The 21,390-nt window shown below is 43.0% G+C and overlaps 12 non-coding genes across 12 annotated transcripts; all 12 read right to left on the reverse strand.

Moving 5' to 3' along the window:
- Nucleotides 1–245: 245 nt before the first annotated feature.
- TRNAM-CAU (transfer RNA methionine (anticodon CAU)) lies at nucleotides 246–318 on the reverse strand. Its single transcript has one exon. It is a non-coding gene; the product is annotated as a tRNA-Met (tRNA).
- Nucleotides 319–2,841: 2,523 nt separating this feature from the next.
- Nucleotides 2,842–2,914, reverse strand: TRNAM-CAU (transfer RNA methionine (anticodon CAU)). The gene has a single exon. It is a non-coding gene; the product is annotated as a tRNA-Met (tRNA).
- A 947-nt stretch (nucleotides 2,915–3,861) lies between these two features.
- TRNAM-CAU (transfer RNA methionine (anticodon CAU)) lies at nucleotides 3,862–3,934 on the reverse strand. The gene has a single exon. It is a non-coding gene; the product is annotated as a tRNA-Met (tRNA).
- Nucleotides 3,935–4,873: 939 nt separating this feature from the next.
- Nucleotides 4,874–4,946, reverse strand: TRNAM-CAU (transfer RNA methionine (anticodon CAU)). Its single transcript has one exon. It is a non-coding gene; the product is annotated as a tRNA-Met (tRNA).
- An 8,660-nt stretch (nucleotides 4,947–13,606) lies between these two features.
- Nucleotides 13,607–13,679, reverse strand: TRNAM-CAU (transfer RNA methionine (anticodon CAU)). The gene has a single exon. It is a non-coding gene; the product is annotated as a tRNA-Met (tRNA).
- Nucleotides 13,680–14,618: 939 nt separating this feature from the next.
- TRNAM-CAU (transfer RNA methionine (anticodon CAU)) lies at nucleotides 14,619–14,691 on the reverse strand. Its single transcript has one exon. It is a non-coding gene; the product is annotated as a tRNA-Met (tRNA).
- Nucleotides 14,692–15,625: 934 nt separating this feature from the next.
- On the reverse strand, nucleotides 15,626–15,698 carry TRNAT-CGU (transfer RNA threonine (anticodon CGU)). Its single transcript has one exon. It is a non-coding gene; the product is annotated as a tRNA-Thr (tRNA).
- Nucleotides 15,699–16,075: 377 nt separating this feature from the next.
- On the reverse strand, nucleotides 16,076–16,148 carry TRNAM-CAU (transfer RNA methionine (anticodon CAU)). The gene has a single exon. It is a non-coding gene; the product is annotated as a tRNA-Met (tRNA).
- A 934-nt stretch (nucleotides 16,149–17,082) lies between these two features.
- TRNAM-CAU (transfer RNA methionine (anticodon CAU)) lies at nucleotides 17,083–17,155 on the reverse strand. Its single transcript has one exon. It is a non-coding gene; the product is annotated as a tRNA-Met (tRNA).
- A 1,194-nt stretch (nucleotides 17,156–18,349) lies between these two features.
- On the reverse strand, nucleotides 18,350–18,422 carry TRNAM-CAU (transfer RNA methionine (anticodon CAU)). Its single transcript has one exon. It is a non-coding gene; the product is annotated as a tRNA-Met (tRNA).
- Nucleotides 18,423–19,616: 1,194 nt separating this feature from the next.
- Nucleotides 19,617–19,689, reverse strand: TRNAM-CAU (transfer RNA methionine (anticodon CAU)). The gene has a single exon. It is a non-coding gene; the product is annotated as a tRNA-Met (tRNA).
- A 937-nt stretch (nucleotides 19,690–20,626) lies between these two features.
- Nucleotides 20,627–20,699, reverse strand: TRNAM-CAU (transfer RNA methionine (anticodon CAU)). The gene has a single exon. It is a non-coding gene; the product is annotated as a tRNA-Met (tRNA).
- Nucleotides 20,700–21,390: the final 691 nt, after the last annotated feature.

Genomic DNA, 21,390 nt, shown 5'->3' on the forward strand with positions numbered 1-21,390 from the left:
AAGACCCATTTTGATGCTGATCTTCTCTTTCATCCCAATTAGAATGGGTTGCAGAGTGGCAAAAATTCATACTGGAGTAACAAGGAATATTCTTACACAAAGTGTCCCATCCTCTAACTTGTCTAGATATGATTTCATGAAATTTTGCCAATATATGATCCTGTCCTGAAGGGATTGTTGCTCAAGGAAACTGTTTGATTGGTGTGAACACATGCTGGATTTCTCTATTCCTTACAAAATATACATGCCCTGTGTGAGGATCGAACTCACGACCTTCAGATTATGAGACTGACGCGCTACCTACTGCGCTAACAAGGCAACTTACGCCATGGGTTTTTATAGTCTTCTGGGATACATGAATATAGTGAACGTTTGTTCTAAAATAAAATGAAATGGGTGTATATTCCAAACAAGCTTTATAGCCTTCTCACACATTTGGGGCACCTATTCTAGTGCAGTTAATTAGTGTCATACTACTTGTTACAAACAAAAAAAATAGACAGCAGAATAGACACAGGGACTTAGAAATCAGGAGGCTGAAATTATCCAAAGGCGATCCCCAAGACACATTTTGATGCTGAGCTTCTCTTTCATCCCAATTAGAATGGGTTGCAGAGTGGCAAAAATTCATACTTGCGAAACAAGGAATATTCTTCAAACAAAGTGTCCCATCCTCTAACTTGTCTAGATATGATTTCATGGAATTTTGCCAATGTATGGTCCTGTCCTGAAGGGATTGTTGCTCAAGGAAACTGTTTGATTGGTGTGAACACATGCTGGATTTCTCTATTTCTTACAAAATAAACATGCCCTGTGTGAGGATTGAACTCACGACCTTCCAGATTATGAGACTGACGCGCTACCTACTGCGCTAACAAGGCAACTTGCGCCATTGGTTTTTATAGTCTTCTGGGATACATGCATATAGAGAACGTTTGTTCTAAAATAAAATGAAATGGGTGTATATTCCAAAGGAGGAGGTGGAGGCTGAAATTATCGAAAGGCGATCCCCAAGACACATTTTGATGCTGAGCTTCTCTTTCATCCCAATTAGAATGGGTTTCAGAGTGGCAAAAATTCATACTGGAGTAACAAGGAATATTCTTCACACAAAGTGTCCCATCCTCTAACTTGTCTAGATATGATTTCATGAAATTTTGCCAATATATGGTCCTGTCCTGAAGGGATTGATGCTCAAGGAAACTGTTTGATTGGTGTGAACACATGCTGGATTTCTCTATTCCTTACAAAATATACATGCACTGTGTGAGGATCAAACTCACGACCTTAAGATTATGAGACTGACGCGCTACCTACTGCGCTAACAAGGCAACTTACGCCATGGGTTTTTATAGTCTTCTGGGATACATGAATATAGTGAACGTTTGTTCTAAAATAAAATGAAATGGGTGTATATTCCAAACAAGCTTTATAGCCTTCTCACACATTTGGGGCACCTATTCTAGTGCAGTTAATTAGTGTCATACTACTTGTTACAAACAAAAAAAATAGACAGCAGAATAGACACAGGGACTTAGAAATCAGGAGGCTGAAATTATCCAAAGGCGATCCCCAAGACACATTTTGATGCTGAGCTTCTCTTTCATCCCAATTAGAATGGGTTGCAGAGTGGCAAAAATTCATACTTGCGAAACAAGGAATATTCTTCAAACAAAGTGTCCCATCCTCTAACTTGTCTAGATATGATTTCATGGAATTTTGCCAATGTATGGTCCTGTCCTGAAGGGATTGTTGCTCAAGGAAACTGTTTGATTGGTGTGAACACATGCTGGATTTCTCTATTTCTTACAAAATAAACATGCCCTGTGTGAGGATTGAACTCACGACCTTCCAGATTATGAGACTGACGCGCTACCTACTGCGCTAACAAGGCAACTTGCGCCATTGGTTTTTATAGTCTTCTGGGATACATGCATATAGAGAACGTTTGTTCTAAAATAAAATGAAATGGGTGTATATTCCAAAGGAGGAGGTGGAGGCTGAAATTATCGAAAGGCGATCCCCAAGACACATTTTGATGCTGAGCTTCTCTTTCATCCCAATTAGAATGGGTTTCAGAGTGGCAAAAATTCATACTGGAGTAACAAGGAATATTCTTCACACAAAGTGTCCCATCCTCTAACTTGTCTAGATATGATTTCATGAAATTTTGCCAATATATGGTCCTGTCCTGAAGGGATTGATGCTCAAGGAAACTGTTTGATTGGTGTGAACACATGCTGGATTTCTCTATTCCTTACAAAATATACATGCACTGTGTGAGGATCAAACTCACGACCTTAAGATTATGAGACTGACGCGCTACCTACTGCGCTAACAAGGCAACTTACGCCATGGGTTTTTATAGTCTTCTGGGATACATGAATATAGTGAACGTTTGTTCTAAAATAAAATGAAATGGGTGTATATTCCAAACAAGCTTTATAGCCTTCTCACACATTTGGGGCACCTATTCTAGTGCAGTTAATTAGTGTCATACTACTTGTTACAAACAAAAAAAATAGACAGCAGAATAGACACAGGGACTTAGAAATCAGGAGGCTGAAATTATCCAAAGACGATCCCCAAGACACATTTTGATGCTGAGCTTCTCTTTCATCCCAATTAGAATGGGTTGCAGAGTGGCAAAAATTCATACTTGCGAAACAAGGAATATTCTTCAAACAAAGTGTCCCATCCTCTAACTTGTCTAGATATGATTTCATGGAATTTTGCCAATGTATGGTCCTATCCTGAAGGGATTGTTGCTCAAGGAAACTGTTTGATTGGTGTGAACACATGCTGGATTTCTGGATTTCTCTATTTCTTACAAAATATACATGCCCTGTGTGAGGATCGAACTCACGACCTTCAGATTATGAGACTGACGCGCTACCTACTGCGCTAACAAGGCAACTTGCGCCATGGGTTTTTATAGTCTTCTGGGATACATGCATATAGTGAACGTTTGTTCTAAAATAAAATGAAATGGGTGTATATTCCAAAGGAGGAGGTGGAGGCTGAAATTATCGAAAAGCGATCCCCAAGACACATTTTGATGCTGAGCTTCTCTTTCATCCCAATTAGAATGGGTTGCAGAGTGGCAAAAATTCATACTGGAGTAACAAGGAATATTCTTCACACAAAGTGTCCCATCCTCTAACTTGTCTAGATATGATTTCATGAAATTTTGCCAATATATGGTCCTGTCCTGAAAGGATTGTTGCTCAAGGAAACTGTTTGATTGGTGTGAACACATGCTGGATTTCTCTATTCCTTACAAAATATACATGCCCTGTGTGAGGATCGAACTCACGACCTTCAGATTATGAGACTGACGCGCTACCTACTGCGCTAACAAGACAACTTGCGCCATGGGTTTTTATAGTCTTCTGGGATACATGCATATAGTGAACGTTTGTTCTAAAATAAAATGAAATGGGTGTATATTCCAAACAAGCTTTATAGCCTTCTCACACATTTGGGGCACCTATTCTAGTGCAGTTAATTAGTGTCATACTACTTGTTACAAACAAAAAAAATAGACAGCAGAATAGACACAGGGACTTAGAAATCAGGAGGCTGAAATTATCCAAAGGCGATCCCCAAGACACATTTTGATGCTGAGCTTCTCTTTCATCCCAATTAGAATGGGTTGCAGAGTGGCAAAAATTCATACTTGCGAAACAAGGAATATTCTTCAAACAAAGTGTCCCATCCTCTAACTTGTCTAGATATGATTTCATGGAATTTTGCCAATGTATGGTCCTATCCTGAAGGGATTGTTGCTCAAGGAAACTGTTTAATTGGTGTGAACACATGCTGGATTTCTGGATTTCTCTATTTCTTACAAAATATACATGCCCTGTGTGAGGATCGAACTCACGACCTTCAGATTATGAGACTGACGCGCTACCTACTGCGCTAACAAGGCAACTTGCGCCATGGGTTTTTATAGTCTTCTGGGATACATGCATATAGTGAATGTTTGTTCTAAAACAAAATGAAATGGGTGTATATTCCAAAGGAGGAGGTGGAGGCTGAAATTATCGAAAGGCGATCACCAAGACACATTTTGATGCTGAGCTTCTCTTTCATCCCAATTAGAATGGGTTGCAGAGTGGCAAAAATTCATACTGGAGTAACAAGGAATATTCTTCACACAAAGTGTCCCATCCTCTAACTTGTCTAGATATGATTTCATGAAATTTTGGCAATATATGGTCCTGTCCTGAAGGGATTGTTGCTCAAGGAAACTGTTTGATTGGTGTGAACACATGCTGGATTTCTCTATTCCTTACAAAATATACATGCCCTGTGTGAGGATCGAACTCACGACCTTCAAATTATGAGACTGACGCGCTACCTACTGCGCTAACAAGGAAACTTACGCCATGGGTTTTTATAGTCTTCTGGGATACATGAATATAGTGAACGTTTGTTCTAAAATAAAATGAAATGGGTGTATATTCCAAACAAGCTTTATAGCCTTCTCACACATTTGGGGCACCTATTCTAGTGCAGTTAATTAGTGTCATACTACTTGTTACAAACAAAAAAAATAGACAGCAGAATAGACACAGGGACTTAGAAATCAGGAGGCTGAAATTATCCAAAGGCGATCCCCAAGACACATTTTGATGCTGAGCTTCTCTTTCATCCCAATTAGAATGGGTTGCAGAGTGGCAAAAATTCATACTTGCGAAACAAGGAATATTCTTCAAACAAAGTGTCCCATCCTCTAACTTGTCTAGATATGATTTCATGGAATTTTGCCAATGTATGGTCCTGTCCTGAAGGGATTGTTGCTCAAGGAAACTGTTTGATTGGTGTGAACACATGCTGGATTTCTCTATTTCTTACAAAATATACATGCCCTGTGTGAGGATCGAACTCACGACCTTCAGATTATGAGACTGACGCGCTACCTACTGCGCTAACAAGGCAACTTGCGCCATGGGTTTTTATAGTCTTCTGGGATACATGCATATAGTGTACGTTTGTTCTAAAATAAAATGAAATGGGTGTATATTCCAAAGGAGGAGGTGGAGGCTGAAATTATCGAAAGGCGATCCCCAAGACACATTTTGATGCTGAGCTTCTCTTTCATCCCAATTAGAATGGGTTGCAGAGTGGCAAAAATTCATACTGGAGTAACAAGGAATATTCTTCACACAAAGTGTCCCATCCTCTAACTTGTCTAGATATGATTTCATGAAATTTTGCCAATATATGGTCCTGTCTTGAAGGGATTGTTGCTCAAGGAAACTGTTTGATTGGTGTGAACACATGCTGGATTTCTCTATTCCTTACAAAATATACATGCCCTGTGTGAGGATTGAACTCACAACCTTCAGATTATGAGACTGACGCGCTACCTACTGCGCTAACAAGGCAACTTGCGCCATGGGTTTTTATAGTCTTCTGGGATACATGCATTTTGATGCTGAGCTTCTCTTTCATCCCAATTAGAATGGGTTGCAGAGTGGCAAAAATTCATACTTGCGAAACAAGGAATATTCTTCAAACAAAGTGTCCCATCCTCTAACTTGTCTAGATATGATTTCATGGAATTTTGCCAATGTATGGTCCTGTCCTGAAGGGATTGTTGCTCAAGGAAACTGTTTGATTGGTGGGAACACATGCTGGATTTCTCCATTTCTTACAAAATATACATGCCCTGTGTGAGGATCGAAGTCACGACCTTCAGATTATGAGACTGACGCGCTACCTACTGCGCTAACAAGACAACTTGCGCCATGGGTTTTTATAGTCTTCTGGGATACATGCATATAGTGAACGTTTGTTCTAAAATAAAATGAAATGGGTGTATATTCCAAAGGAGGAGGTGGAGGCTGAAATTATCGAAAGGCGATCCCCAAGACCCATTTTGATGCTGAGCTTCTCTTTCATCCCAATTAGAATGGATTGCAGAGTGGCAAAAATTCATACTGGAGTAACAAGGAATATTCTTCACACAAAGTGTCCCATCCTCTAACTTGTCTAGATATGATTTCATGGAATTTTGCCAATGTATGGTCCTGTCCTGAAGGGATTGTTGCTCAAGGAAACTGTTTGATTGGTGTGAACACATGCTGGATTTCTCTATTTCTTACAAAATATACATGCCCTGTGTGAGGATCGAACTCACAACCTTCAGATTATGAGACTGACGCGCTACCTACTGCGCTAACAAGGCAACTTGCGCCATGGGTTTTTATAGTCTTCTGGGATACATGCATATAGTGAACGTTTGTTCTAAAATAAAATGAAATGGGTTGTGACAGACCCCTTTTGGAGTGACAGATACCATCTCGGAGAATTGCCGTTGTATTTGGATTATTGTGGATTTCGGGTACTTGTGGATCCGTACGGTACACACCGCCACGTGGAGAGAACAATGGGTCGCGGCCATTTTGACCGCATGAACTAATGACCGAACACTCACGAACTTTCCAGACGACGAATTTCAACCTTACCGGTAACGTACGCCCATGCTGGTCGACAGATCCAAAGTACCGAAATAGAGACACCGGATCCAAGAGAGAGTTTTTGTTTATGTTATATGGTTCCTGAGTAAATGGTGCAAACGTGTATCTAGCGAACGGCCCAACCGATCTAGGGGATTTTCACGTATATTGTTCCCTTAGATCTCCGTTCCCTAATACACGTAGCACATTGTATTTTCGTTATATATTGTGTGTGTTATTAAACCTGTAATAATTGTGAAATATTCTGCCCGGTACAGTGGGAGTGACTCCCACTGTAAATGTATTATCTCCTCCGGATACGGGGAGGAGTTGTTGTACGGCATAAAAGCCCGAGTTGCAGAATAAACATTATTCCTACTTTGACCCTCAACACAGAGTCTCGTCTCGTGTTTGGAGGGGATGGCTATTACTTGGATTCGTAATTACTGGGAACCTGTTATGCTTTAGCTGACTTCATCTTGGGGGGAAAGGACACCTTCTCAGCGGCGTAAACCCCTACTACACCGGGGTGCCGCTACAATTGGTGGCAGCGGTGGGATCGTTCTTTCACCCCAGAGGGACAGCTACCGAGAGCAAACAGGATGGAGGCCTACTACGGAAGGTTGAAACGATCTACCCTAAAAGACTTGTTGGAGAGCCGTGGTCGTTCGGCTAGCAACAAAAAGAAAAGAGACATTTTGGCAGAATTGGTCGCATTGGACTTAGCTGAACAGAATGGCGAACTGGGTGTCGAACCAAACCCAGAACCGGAGATCGCATTGGTCCGAACCCCGGAAGACGAACGATTCGACCACGATGTGAGGGTAAGGCTGGCTCACTACGGACCAAACCCCTCACCTAGGATCGTGACTCAAGTAATTGCGGCGGTCGATGCCAACCGGCGCCAGACTTCCACCAGCGCCAGTCCAATTGCTGGGACTTTTCAAACTCCCGAGGAAAAGAGGAAAGTACACTTTGCCGCTTTTAAAAATTTTGTGGAAACAGAGGGGGAGATTGACCAATACTTAGCGGATTTTGAGCGTCAATGTGCCTTACATAAAGTACCCTCCGAGAAGTGGGTTAAAATTTTGTCTGGCAAATTATCCGGACGAGCCAGTGATGCTTTCCGGGCGATCCCGGACCATGAGGTGGGAAATTATCGATTGGTCAAGGAAGCTCTATTGTCCCGATATGCGGTAACCCCCGAAGCATATCGGAGACGCTTCCGGGAATCCCGAAAGCAAACCGGTGACTCCTACACCGAATGGGCCTGCCGATTACAACGCACGGCTGGCCACTGGATGGATGGGTGCCAAGCTACCACCGCGGAGGAGGTATTACAATTGTTTTTGTTGGAGCATTTTTTTGAAAAGGTGGACAAGGAGCTCAGAGAGTGGATTCGGGATAGGAGACCCCTTACCCTACCCGAAGCCGCCCGGTTGGCCGACGAGTATGCAGACGCCCGCAAACCCGACCCTTCGGTCCAAAAGACAGCTCCCCGAGTAGAAAGCCGCCCCGTCGGCCCTACTCCAACCACCCCCGCTAATCAACCTAGCTACAACACTTCCTCCCGCTTCGCCCAGTCCAGTGTCCCGGACCGCCGGCGGTGCCATAGGTGCCAACAGGTGGGCCACCTGAGAGACAAATGCCCACTAGATCCAGCTCGACAAGCTTCTTGGAGGAAGCCCGCTGAAGGGAACACCCGGCCCTTTACCTCAGGGGCCCATTGCATTGAAGCCCAGCCCCTGGGGGAAGAGCAATGGGAAATTTTGCACGAGGCCAACCCCCTATATGCGGCTGCCGTAGACAACCGCCAACATCACCGACAAACAGTCCGAGTAAATGGACAAGTTGTCAGTGGATTACGAGACACTGGGGCCACCCTAACATTGATCCAACATGACCTGGTCCCAGAAAAAGAACATACTGGACAAACGGTGGCCGTTAGAGTGGCCGGGGGTGCGGTGCATCGTCTCCCCACGGCCCGAGTGCATTTGGATTGGGGGGTGGGAGCTGGCCAAGTGAATGTGGGCCTGATGAAAGGGCTACCAGCGGAAGTACTCTTGGGAAATGATTTAGCCCCGCTGTTGTCCGCTTTTGCCCCTCAAGGCCCTGCTGGAGCCTGCCCTGTCACCACCCGGGCTCAGGCTCGTGCCATTGGAATCGGCCCGCCGGTCGTGGAGACCCAGGTAAGATCTAACCCTCCGACTGTGACCTTAGGACAGACCCCCTTAGACTGGGATACCCCTGAGACTTTTGGGAGGGAGACGCGGGAAGACGTCACTCTACGAAAGTATAGGGATAAGGCTGACAAAAAGGAACCAGGGACGGATGGGGAAAGCTACGAGTGGGTGGGGGATAGACTGTATAGGATCCCCCAGGAGCCCACAACAGGTAAAAACCCCGTCCCGCAGAAGCAACTAGTGCTACCGAAAAAATACCGACAAGAGATCATGAGGATCGCTCACGATATACCCTTAGCTGGCCATTTAGGAGTACGTCGCACGGGCCATAGGATTACCCAGAATTTCTTCTGGCCAGGGTTTAACCGGGACGTGCGACAATACTGCAGAACCTGTGACACTTGCCAACGGGTGGGTAAGAGGGGAGATCGCCCAAAGGCTAAATTAATGTCGATGCCGATCATTGGGGAACCTTTCTATAGGGTCGCCGTCGACATTGTAGGCCCCCTAGCGCGACCTAGCCCATCCGGTAAGAAGTACATTCTTACTGTGGTGGACTATGGGACCCGGTACCCCGAGGCAGTACCCCTGTCAAATATTGAAGCTGAGACAGTAGCCGATGCATTGGTTAAGATATTCACTCGGGTGGGGTTCCCTAAAGAAATCCTATCCGACCAGGGAACCCAGTTCACTGCCGTACTCACACAGCAGTTATGGAAAGTGTGCCACATTAAACCCCTGCTCAGTTCCCCGTACCACCCCCAAACTAACGGTCTCTGTGAGCGCTTTAATGGGACTCTCAAACAAATGTTGAGGACCTTTACGGACGGTTGCAGAGACTGGGAGAGATTCTTACCCCACCTGTTATTTGCGTATAGGGAGGTCCCCCAAGAATCTACGGGTTTTTCTCCCTTTGAGTTATTGTATGGGAGGAGGGTGCGAGGACCCCTCGATCTCATTCGGGACCACTGGGAAGGGGAGACCGAACAGGCAGGGACGCCTATTGTGCCATATGTCCTGGAACTCCGGGACCGCATGGAGCAACTCTCCCTATTGGTAAGGGAGAATCTCCAGGCGGCCCAGGGGCGACAGAAACGATGGTACGATAGGGGTGCCCGGCAACGACTATTCCACATAGGGCAGAAGGTATTGGTGCTAAAACCGGTGAAGGACAACAAACTGCAAGCTGCGTGGAAGGGTCCTTACAAGGTTTTAGCCCAACTCTGGGATACCACCTACCTTATTGCCAGCTGTGCAGATGAAAGGATCCAACGATCCTTTCATGTGAACATGTTGAAGGAATACCAAGAACGGCAGGAAGATATTCACGCTGTTTGTGCCCCAGCTACGGATGACCCCGAAAATTTACCCCTACCTGACCTGCTAGAAAGGGAGACTCACCCCGACCCAGTTAGCCTAGTGAAGCTGGGAGAGCGACTGAACCCTACTGAGCTGGAGCAAGCTAGACAGCTCCTATGGGAGAAACAGAGTACCTTCTCCCAGGAGCCAGGATACACCACCCTGGCCATGCACAAGGTAGAAACCCCAGGGCAGGCCCCCCTCCGACAACCCCCTTACCGTATTCCGGAAGCCGTCCGGGACGGGATGCTAAAGGAAATATGGGAAATGACCCAGCTGGGCGTCATTGAGCCATCAGACAGTCCCTGGGCCTCTCCCGTAGTCCTAGTCCCCAAGAAAGACGGAACCACTCGGTTCTGCGTCGACTACAGACGACTGAATGAAAAGACTACCACTGACGCTTACCCCATGCCCCGGGTAGACGAATTATTAGATCGCATAGCCAGGGGTAACTATCTCTCTACCATAGACCTCTGCAAGGGTTATTGGCAGATTCCCCTGGCCGAGGATGCCGTCCCCAAGTCGTCATTTGTCACCCCGTTTGGCTTATACCAATTTAAGGTCATGCCATTCGGGATGAAAAATGCCCCGGCTACGTTCCAGCGAATGGTGGATCGGCTCCTCGATGGATTCCAGGAGTTTGCGTGTGCATACCTGGATGACATTGCGATCTACAGTGAGTCTTGGGAAGAACATTTAGTCCACATAGGAGTAGTACTAGATAAGATTCGGGCCGCGGGCCTGACACTAAAACCCGAGAAGTGCCATTTAGGAATGGCCGAGGTCCAATACCTGGGTCACCGAGTAGGGTGTGGAAACCAGAGGCCGGAGCCTGCCAAGGTTGAAGCAGTAGCGAACTGGCCCACACCTAATACCAAGACCCAAGTATTGGCCTTCTTAGGGACCGCCGGGTATTATAGACGTTTTGTCCCTGATTATAGTACGGTAGCCAAGCCCTTGACTGACTTGACCAAGAAGAATTTACCTAGACAGGTCCTGTGGTCTCCCGCTTGCGAAGCCGCATTCCAATCTCTCAAACATGCTCTTGTTAATGCTCCTGTCTTGGCTGCCCCAGTACCTAACAAACGTTTCCTTGTACATACAGACGCTTCCATGTATGGACTGGGGGCTGTGCTGAGCCAAATCGGGGAAGATGGGAAAGAGCATCCGGTCGCATACCTCAGCCGAAAGTTGTTACCGAGGGAAGTGAGTTATGCGGCCGTAGAGAAAGAGTGCCTGGCCCTGGTATGGGCATTGAAAAAACTAACTCCTTATCTGTATGGACAAGAATTTTCCTTGGTAACCGACCACAATCCATTGGTATGGCTTAACCGGGTCGCAGGAGACAATGGCCGATTGCTAAGATGGAGCTTGGCCCTGCAAACGTACAATTTCACCATCAGCTATCGACCCGGTAAGCTAAATGGCAACGCCGATGGGCTGTCTCGACAACTTGACAATTCTCCGGACAAGTGAATTCCGGTCATCCCTAAGTTAATCCGAAAGGATCAAGCCAGGTCTGCCGGAGTGTACCACTAGGAGGGAGCCGTGTGACAGACCCCTTTTGGAGTGACAGATACCATCTCGGAGAATTGCCGTTGTATTTGGATTATTGTGGATTTCGGGTACTTGTGGATCCGTACGGTACACACCGCCACGTGGAGAGAACAATGGGTCGCGGCCATTTTGACCGCATGAACTAATGACCGAACACTCACGAACTTTCCACACGACGAATTTCAACCTTACCGGTAACGTACGCCCATGCTGGTCGACAGATCCAAAGTACCGAAATAGAGACACCGGATCCAAGAGAGAGTTTTTGTTTATGTTATATGGTTCCTGAGTAAATGGTGCAAACGTGTATCTAGCGAACGGCCCAACCGATCTAGGGGATTTTTACGTATATTGTTCCCTTAGATCTCCGTTCCCTAATACACGTAGCACATTGTATTTTCGTTATATATTGTGTGTGTTATTAAACCTGTAATAATTGTGAAATATTCTGCCCGGTACAGTGGGAGTGACTCCCACTGTAAATGTATTATCTCCTCCGGATACGGGGAGGAGTTGTTGTACGGCATAAAAGCCCGAGTTGCAGAATAAACATTATTCCTACTTTGACCCTCAACACAGAGTCTCGTCTCGTGTTTGGAGGGGATGGCTATTACTTGGATTCGTAATTACTGGGAACCTGTTATGCTTTAGCTGACTTCATCTTGGGGGGAAAGGACACCTTCTCAGGGGCGTAAACCCCTACTACACCGGGGTGCCGCTACATGGGTGTATATTCCAAAGGAGGAGGTGGAGGCTGAAATTATCGAAAGGCGATCCCCAAGACACATTTTGATGCTGAGCTTCTCTTTCATCCCAATTAGAATGGGTTGCAGAGTGGCAAAAATTCATACTTGCGAAACAAGGAATATTCTTCAAACAAAGTGTCCCATCCTCTAACTTGTCTAGATATGATTTCATGGAATTTTGCCAATGTATGGTCCTGTCCTGAAGGGATTGTTGCTCAAGGAAACTGTTTGATTGGTGTGAACACATGCTGGATTTCTCTATTCCTTACAAAATATACATGCCCTGTGTGAGGATCGAAGTCACGACCTTCAGATTATGAGACTGACGCGCTACCTACTGCGCTAACAAGACAACTTGCGCCATGGGTTTTTATAGTCTTCTGGGATACATGAATATAGTGAACGTTTGTTCTAAAATAAAATGAAATGGGTGTATATTCCAAACAAGCTTTATAGCCTTCTCACACATTTGGGGCACCTATTCTAGTGCAGTTAATTAGTGTCATACGACTTGTTACAAACAAAAAAAATAGACAGCAGAATAGACACAGGGACTTAGAAATCAGGAGGCTGAAATTATCCAAAGGCGATCCCCAAGACACATTTTGATGCTGAGCTTCTCTTTCATCCCAATTAGAATGGGTTGCAGAGTGGCAAAAATTCATACTTGCGAAACAAGGAATATTCTTCAAACAAAGTGTCCCATCCTCTAACTTGTCTAGATATGATTTCATGGAATTTTGCCAATGTATGGTCCTGTCCTGAAGGGATTGTTGCTCAAGGAAACTGTTTGATTGGTGTGAACACATGCTGGATTTCTCTATTTCTTACAAAATATACATGCCCTATGTGAGGATCGAACTCACGACCTTCAGATTATGAGACTGAAGCGCTACCTACTGCGCTAACAAGGCAACTTGCGCCATGGGTTTTTATAGTCTTCTGGGATACATGCATATAGTGAACGTTTGTTCTAAAATAAAATGAAATGGGTGTATATTCCAAAGGAGGAGGTGGAGGCTGAAATTATCGAAAGGCGATCCCCAAGACACATTTTGATGCTGAGCTTCTCTTTCATCCCAATTAGAATGGGTTGCAGAGTGGCAAAAATCCATACTTGCGAAACAAGGAATATTCTTCAAACAAAGTGTCCCATCCTCTAACTTGTCTAGATATGATTTCATGGAATTTTGCCAATGTATGGTCCTGTCCTGAAGGGATTGTTGCTCAAGGAAACTGTTTGATTGGTGTGAACACATGCTGGATTTCTCTATTCCTTACAAAATATACATGCCCTGTGTGAGGATCGAACTCACGACCTTCAGATTATGAGACTGACGCGCTACCTACTGCGCTAACAAGGCAACTTGCGCCATGGGTTTTTATAGTCTTCTGGGATACATGCATATAGTGAACGTTTGTTCTAAAATAAAATGAAATGGGTGTATATTCCAAAGGAGGAGGTGGAGGCTGAAATTATCGAAAGGCGATCCCCAAGACACATTTTGATGCTGAGCTTCTCTTTCATCCCAATTAGAATGGGTTGCAGAGTGGCAAAAATCCATACTTGCGAAACAAGGAATATTCTTCAAACAAAGTGTCCCATCCTCTAACTTGTCTAGATATGATTTCATGGAATTTTGCCAATGTATGGTCCTGTCCTGAAGGGATTGTTGCTCAAGGAAACTGTTTGATTGGTGTGAACACATGCTGGATTTCTCTATTCCTTACAAAATATACATGCCCTGTGTGAGGATCGAACTCACGACCTTCAGATTATGAGACTGACGCGCTACCTACTGCGCTAACAAGGAAACTTACGTCATGGGTTTTTATAGTCTTCTGGGATACATGAATATAGTGAACGTTTGTTCTAAAATAAAATGAAATGGGTGTATATTCCAAACAAGCTTTATAGCCTTCTCACACATTTGGGGCACCTATTCTAGTGCAGTTAATTAGTGTCATACTACTTGTTACAAACAAAAAAAATAGACAGCAGAATAGACACAGGGACTTAGAAATCAGGAGGCTGAAATTATCCAAAGGCGATCCCCAAGACACATTTTGTTGCTGAGCTTCTCTTTCATCCCAATTAGAATGGGTTGCAGAGTGGCAAAAATTCATACTTGCGAAACAAGGAATATTCTTCAAACAAAGTGTCCCATCCTCTAACTTGTCTAGATATGATTTCATGAAATTTTGCCAATATATGGTCCTGTCCTGAAGGGATTGTTGCTCAAGGAAACTGTTTGATTGGTGTGAACACATGCTGGATTTCTCTATTTCTTACAAAATATACATGCCCTGTGTGAGGATCGAACTCACGACCTTCAGATTATGAGACTGACGCGCTACCTACTGCGCTAACAAGGCAACTTGCGCCATGGGTTTTTATAGTCTTCTGTGATACATGCATATAGTGAACCTTTGTTCTAAAATAAAATGAAATGGGTGTATATTCCAAAGGAGGAGGCTGAAATTATCGAAAGGCGATCCCCAAGACACATTTTGATGCTGAGCTTCTCTTTCATCCCAATTAGAATGGGTTGAAGAGTTGCAAAAAATCATACTGGAGTAACAAGGAGTATTCTTCACACAAAGTGTCCCATCCTCTAACTTGTCTAGATATGATTTCATGAAATTTTGCCAATATATGGTCCTGTCCTGAAGGGATTGGTTGCTCAAGGAAACTGTTTGATTGGTGTGAACACATGCTGGATTTCTCTATTCCTTACATAATATACATGCCCTGTGTGAGGATCGAAGTCACGACCTTCAGATTATGAGACTGACGCGCTACCTACTGCGCTAACAAGGCAACTTACGCCATGGGTTTTTATAGTCTTCTGGGATACATGAATATAGTGAATGTTTGTTCTAAAATAAAATGAAATGGGTGTATATTCCAAACAAGCTTTATAGCCTTCTCACACATTTGGGGCACCTATTCTAGTGCAGTTAATTAGTGTCATACTACTTGTTACAAACAAAAAAAATAGACAGCAGAATAGACACAGGGACTTAGAAATCAGGAGGCTGAAATTATCCAAAGGCGATCCCCAAGACACATTTTGATGCTGAGCTTCTCTTTCATCCCAATTAGAATGGGTTGCAGAGTGGCAAAAACTCATACTTGCGAAACAAGGAATATTCTTCAAACAAAGTGTCCCATCCTCTAACTTGTCTAGATATGATTTCATGGAATTTTGCCAATGTATGGTCCTGTCCTGAAAGGATTGTTGCTCAAGGAAACTATTTGATTGGTGTGAACACATGCTGGATTTCTCTATTTCTTACAAAATATACATGCCCTGTGTGAGGATCGAACTCACGACCTTCAGATTACGAGACTGATGCGCTACCTACTGCGCTAACAAGGCAACTTGCACCATAGATTTTTATAGTCTTCAGGGATACATGCATATAGTGAACGTTTGTTCTAAAATAAAATGAAATGGGTGTATATTCCAAAGGAGGAGGTGGAGGCTGAAATTATCGAAAGGCGATCCCCAAGACACATTTTGATGCTGAGCTTCTCTTTCATCCCAATTAGAATGGGTTGCAGAGTGGCAAAAATTCATACTGGAGTAACAAGGAATATTCTTCACACAAAGTGTCCCATCCTCTAACTTGTCTAGATATGATTTCATGAAATTTTGTCAATATATGGTCCTGTCCTGAAGGGATTGTTGCTCAAGGAAACTGTTTGATTGGTGTGAACACATGCTGGATTTCTCTATTTCTTACAAAATATACATGCCCTGTGTGAGGATCGAACTCACGACCTTCAGATTATGAGACTGACGCGCTACCTACTGCGCTAACAAGGCAACTTGCGCCATGGGTTTTTATAGTCTTCTGTGATACATGCATATAGTGAACGTTTGTTCTAAAATAAAATGAAATGGGTGTATATTCCAAAGGAGGAGGCTGAAATTATCGAAAGGCGATCCCCAAGACACATTTTGATGCTGAGCTTCTCTTTCATCCCAATTAGAATGGGTTGAAGAGTTGCAAAAATTCATACTGGAGTAACAAGGAGTATTCTTCACACAAAGTGTCCCATCCTCTAACTTGTCTAGATATGATTTCATGAAATTTTGCCAATATATGGTCCTGTCCTGAAGGGATTGGTTGCTCAAGGAAACTGTTTGATTGGTGTGAACACATGCTGGATTTCTCTATTCCTTACATAATATACATGCCCTGTGTGAGGATCGAAGTCACGACCTTCAGATTATGAGACTGACGCGCTACCTACTGCGCTAACAAGGCAACTTACGCCATGGGTTTTTATAGTCTTCTGGGATACATGAATATAGTGAATGTTTGTTCTAAAATAAAATGAAATGGGTGTATATTCCAAACAAGCTTTATAGCCTTCTCACACATTTGGGGCACCTATTCTAGTGCAGTTAATTAGTGTCATACTACTTGTTACAAACAAAAAAAATAGACAGCAGAATAGACACAGGGACTTAGAAATCAGGAGGCTGAAATTATCCAAAGGCGATCCCCAAGACACATTTTGATGCTGAGCTTCTCTTTCATCCCAATTAGAATGGGTTGCAGAGTGGCAAAAACTCATACTTGCGAAACAAGGAATATTCTTCAAACAAAGTGTCCCATCCTCTAACTTGTCTAGATATGATTTCATGGAATTTTGCCAATGTATGGTCCTGTCCTGAAGGGATTGTTGCTCAAGGAAACTATTTGATTGGTGTGAACACATGCTGGATTTCTCTATTTCTTACAAAATATACATGCCCTGTGTGAGGATCGAACTCACGACCTTCAGATTATGAGACTGACGCGCTACCTACTGCGCTAACAAGGCAACTTGCGCCATAGATTTTTATAGTCTTCAGGGATACATGCATATAGTGAACGTTTGTTCTAAAATAAAATGAAATGGGTGTATATTCCAAAGGAAGAGGTGGAGGCTGAAATTATCGAAAGGCGATCCCCAAGACACATTTTGATGCTGAGCTTCTCTTTCATCCCAATTAGAATGGGTTGCAGAGTGGCAAAAATTCATACTGGAGTAACAAGGAATATTCTTCACACAAAGTGTCCATCCTCTAACTTGTCTAGATATGATTTCATGAAATTTTGCCAATATATGGTCCTGTCCTGAAGGGATTGTTGCTCAAGGAAACTGTTTGATTGGTGTGAACACATGCTGGATTTCTCTATTCCTTACAAAATATACATGCCCTGTGTGAGGATCGAACTCACAACATTCAGATTATGAGACTGACGCGGTACCTACTGCGCTAGCAAGGCAACTTACACCATGGGTTTTTATAGTCTTCTGGGATACATGAATATAGTGAACGTTTGTTCTAAAATAAAATGAAATGGGTGTATATTCCAAACAAGCTTTATAGCCTTCTCACACATTTGGGGCACCTATTCTAGTGCAGTTAATTAGTGTCATACTACTTGTTACAAACAAAAAAATAGACAGCAGAATAGACACAGGGACTTAGAAATCAGGAGGCTGAAATTATCCAAAGGCGATCCCCAAGACACATTTTGATGCTGAGCTTCTCTTTCATCCCAATTAGAATGGGTTGCAGAATATAGTGAACGTTTGTTCTAAAATAAAATGAAATGGGTGTATATTCCAAACAAGCTTGATAGCCTTCTCACACATTTGGGGCACCTATTCTAGTGCAGTTAATTAGTGTCATACTACTTGTTACAAACAAAAAAAATAGACAGCAGAATAGACACAGGGACTTAGAAATCAGGAGGCTGAAATTATCCAAAGGCGATCCCCAAGACACATTTTGATGCTGAGCTTCTCTTTCATCCCAATTAGAATGGGTTGCAGAGTGGCAAAAACTCATACTTGCGAAACAAGGAATATTCTTCAAACAAAGTGTCCCATCCTCTAACTTGTCTAGATATGATTTCATGGAATTTTGCCAATGTATGGTCCTGTCCTGAAGGGATTGTTGCTCAAGGAAACTATTTGATTGGTGTGAACACATGCTGGATTTCTCTATTTCTTACAAAATATACATGCCCTGTGTGAGGATCGAACTCACGACCTTCAGATTATGAGACTGACGCGCTACCTACTGCGCTAACAAGGCAACTTGCGCCATAGATTTTTATAGTCTTCAGGGATACATGCATATAGTGAACGTTTGTTCTAAAATAAAATGAAATGGGTGTATATTCCAAAGGAGGAGGTAGAGGCTGAAATTATCGAAAGGCGATCCCCAAGACACATTTTGATGCTGAGCTTCTCTTTCATCCCAATTAGAATGGGTTGCAGAGTGGCAAAAATTCATACTGGAGTAACAAGGAATATTCTTCACACAAAGTGTCCATCCTCTAACTTGTCTAGATATGATTTCATGAAATTTTGCCAATATATGCTCCTGTCCTGAAGGGATTGTTGCTCAAGGAAACTGTTTGATTGGTGTGAACACATGCTGGATTTCTCTATTCCTTACAAAATATACATGCCCTGTGTGAGGATCGAACTCACAACATTCAGATTATGAGACTGACGCGGTACCTACTGCGCTAGCAAGGCAACTTACACCATGGGTTTTTATAGTCTTCTGGGATACATGAATATAGTGAACGTTTGTTCTAAAATAAAATGAAATGGGTGTATATTCCAAACAAGCTTTATAGCCTTCTCACACATTTGGGGCACCTATTCTAGTGCAGTTAATTAGTGTCATACTACTTGTTACAAACAAAAAAAATAGACAGCAGAATAGACACAGGGACTTAGAAATCAGGAGGCTGAAATTATCCAAAGGCGATCCCCAAGACACATTTTGATGCTGAGCTTCTCTTTCATCCCAATTAGAATGGGTTGCAGAATATAGTGAACGTTTGTTCTAAAATAAAATGAAATGGGTGTATATTCCAAACAAGCTTGATAGCCTTCTCACACATTTGGGGCACCTATTCTAGTGCAGTTAATTAGTGTCATACTACTTGTTACAAAAAAAAAAATAGACAGCAGAATAGACACAGGGACTTAGAAATCAGGAGGCTGAAATTATCCAAAGGCGATCCCCAAGACACATTTTGATGCTGAGCTTCTCTTTCATCCCAATTAGAATGGGGTGCAGAGTGGCAAAAATTCATACTTGCGAAACAAAGAATATTCTTCAAACAAAGTGTCCCATCCTCTAACTTGTCTAGATATGATTTCATGGAATTTTGCCAATGTATGGTCCTATCCTGAAGGGATTGTTGCTCAAGGAAACTGTTTGATTGGTGTGAACACATGCTGGATTTCTCTATTCCTTACAAAATATACATGCCCAGTGTGAGGATCGAACTCACGACCTTCAGATTATGAGTCTGACGCGCTACCTACTGCGCTAACAAGGCAACTTACGTCATTGGTTTTTATAGTCTTCTGGGATACATGAATATAGTGAACGTTTGTTCTAAAATAAAATGAAATGGGTGTTTATTTCAAACAAGCTTTATAGCCTTCTCACACATTTGGGGCACCTATTCTAGTGCAGTTAATTAGTGTCATACTACTTGTTACAAAAAAAAAATAGACAGCAGAATAGACACAGGGACTTAGAAATCAGGAGGCTGAAATTATCCAAAGGCGATCCCCAAGACACATTTTGATGCTGAGCTTCTCTTTCATCCCAATTAGAATGGGTTGCAGAGTGGCAAAAATTCATACTTGCGAAACTAGGAATATTCTTCAAACAAAGTGTCCCATCCTCTAACTTGTCTAGATATGATTTCATGGAATTTTGCCAAGGTATGGTCCTGTCCTGAAGGGATTGTTGCTCAAAGAAACTGTTTGATTGGTGTGAACACATGCTGGATTTCTCTATTTCTTACAAAATATACATGCCCTGTGTGAGGATCGAACTCACGACCTTCAGATTATGAGACTGACGCACTACCTACTGCGCTAACAAGGCAACTTGCGCCATGGGTTTTTATAGTCTTCTGGGATACATGCATATAGTGAACGTTTGTTCTAAAATAAAATGAAATGGGTGTATATTCCAAAGGAGGAGGTGGAGGCTGAAATTATCGAAAGTCGATCCCCAAGACACATTTTGATGCTGAGCTTCTCTTTCATCCCAATTAGAATGGGTTGCAGAGTGGCAAAAATTCATACTGGAGTAACAAGGAATATTCTTCACACAAAGTGTCCCATCCTCTAACTTGTCTAGATATGATTTCATGAAATTTTGCCAATATATTGTCCTGTCCTGAAGGGATTGTTGCTCAAGGAAACTGTTTGATTGGTGTGAACACATGCTGGATTTCTCTATTCCTTACAAAATATACATGCCCTGTGTGAGGATCGAACTCACGACCTTCAGATTATGAGACTGACGCGCTACCTACTGCGCTAACAAGGCAACTTACGCCATGGGTTTTTATAGTTTTCTGGGATACATGAATATAGTGAACGTTTGTTCTAAAATAAAATGAAATGGGTGTATATTCCAAACAAGCTTTATAGCCTTCTCACACATTTGGGGCACCTATTCTAGTGCAGTTAATTAGTGTCATACTACTTGTTACAAACAAAAAAAATAGACAGCAGAATAGACACAGGGACTTAGAAATCAGGAGGCTGAAATTATCCAAAGGCGATCCCCAAGACACATTTTGATGCTGAGCTTCTCTTTCATCCCAATTAGAATGGGTTGCAGAGTGGCAAAAATTCATACTTGCGAAACAAGGAATATTCTTCAAACAAAGTGTCCCATCCTCTAACTTGTCTAGATATGATTTCATGGAATTTTGCCAATATATGGTCCTGTTCTGAAGCGATTGTTGCGCAAGGAAACTGTTTGATTGGTGTGAACACATGCTGGATTTCTCTATTCCTTACAAAATATACATGCCCTGTGTGAGGTTCGAACTCACGACCTTCAGACTATGAGACTGACGCGCTACCTACTGCGCTAACAAGGCAACTTACATCATGGGTTTTTATAGTCTTCTGGGATACATGAATATAGTGAACGTTTGTTCTAAAATAAAATGAAATGGGTGTATATTCCAAATAAGCTTTATAGCCTTCTCACACATTTGGGGCACCTA

Source organism: Pelobates fuscus, chromosome 3 (assembly GCF_036172605.1).
Source record: "Pelobates fuscus isolate aPelFus1 chromosome 3, aPelFus1.pri, whole genome shotgun sequence".
Classification (NCBI taxonomy): domain Eukaryota; kingdom Metazoa; phylum Chordata; class Amphibia; order Anura; family Pelobatidae; genus Pelobates; species Pelobates fuscus.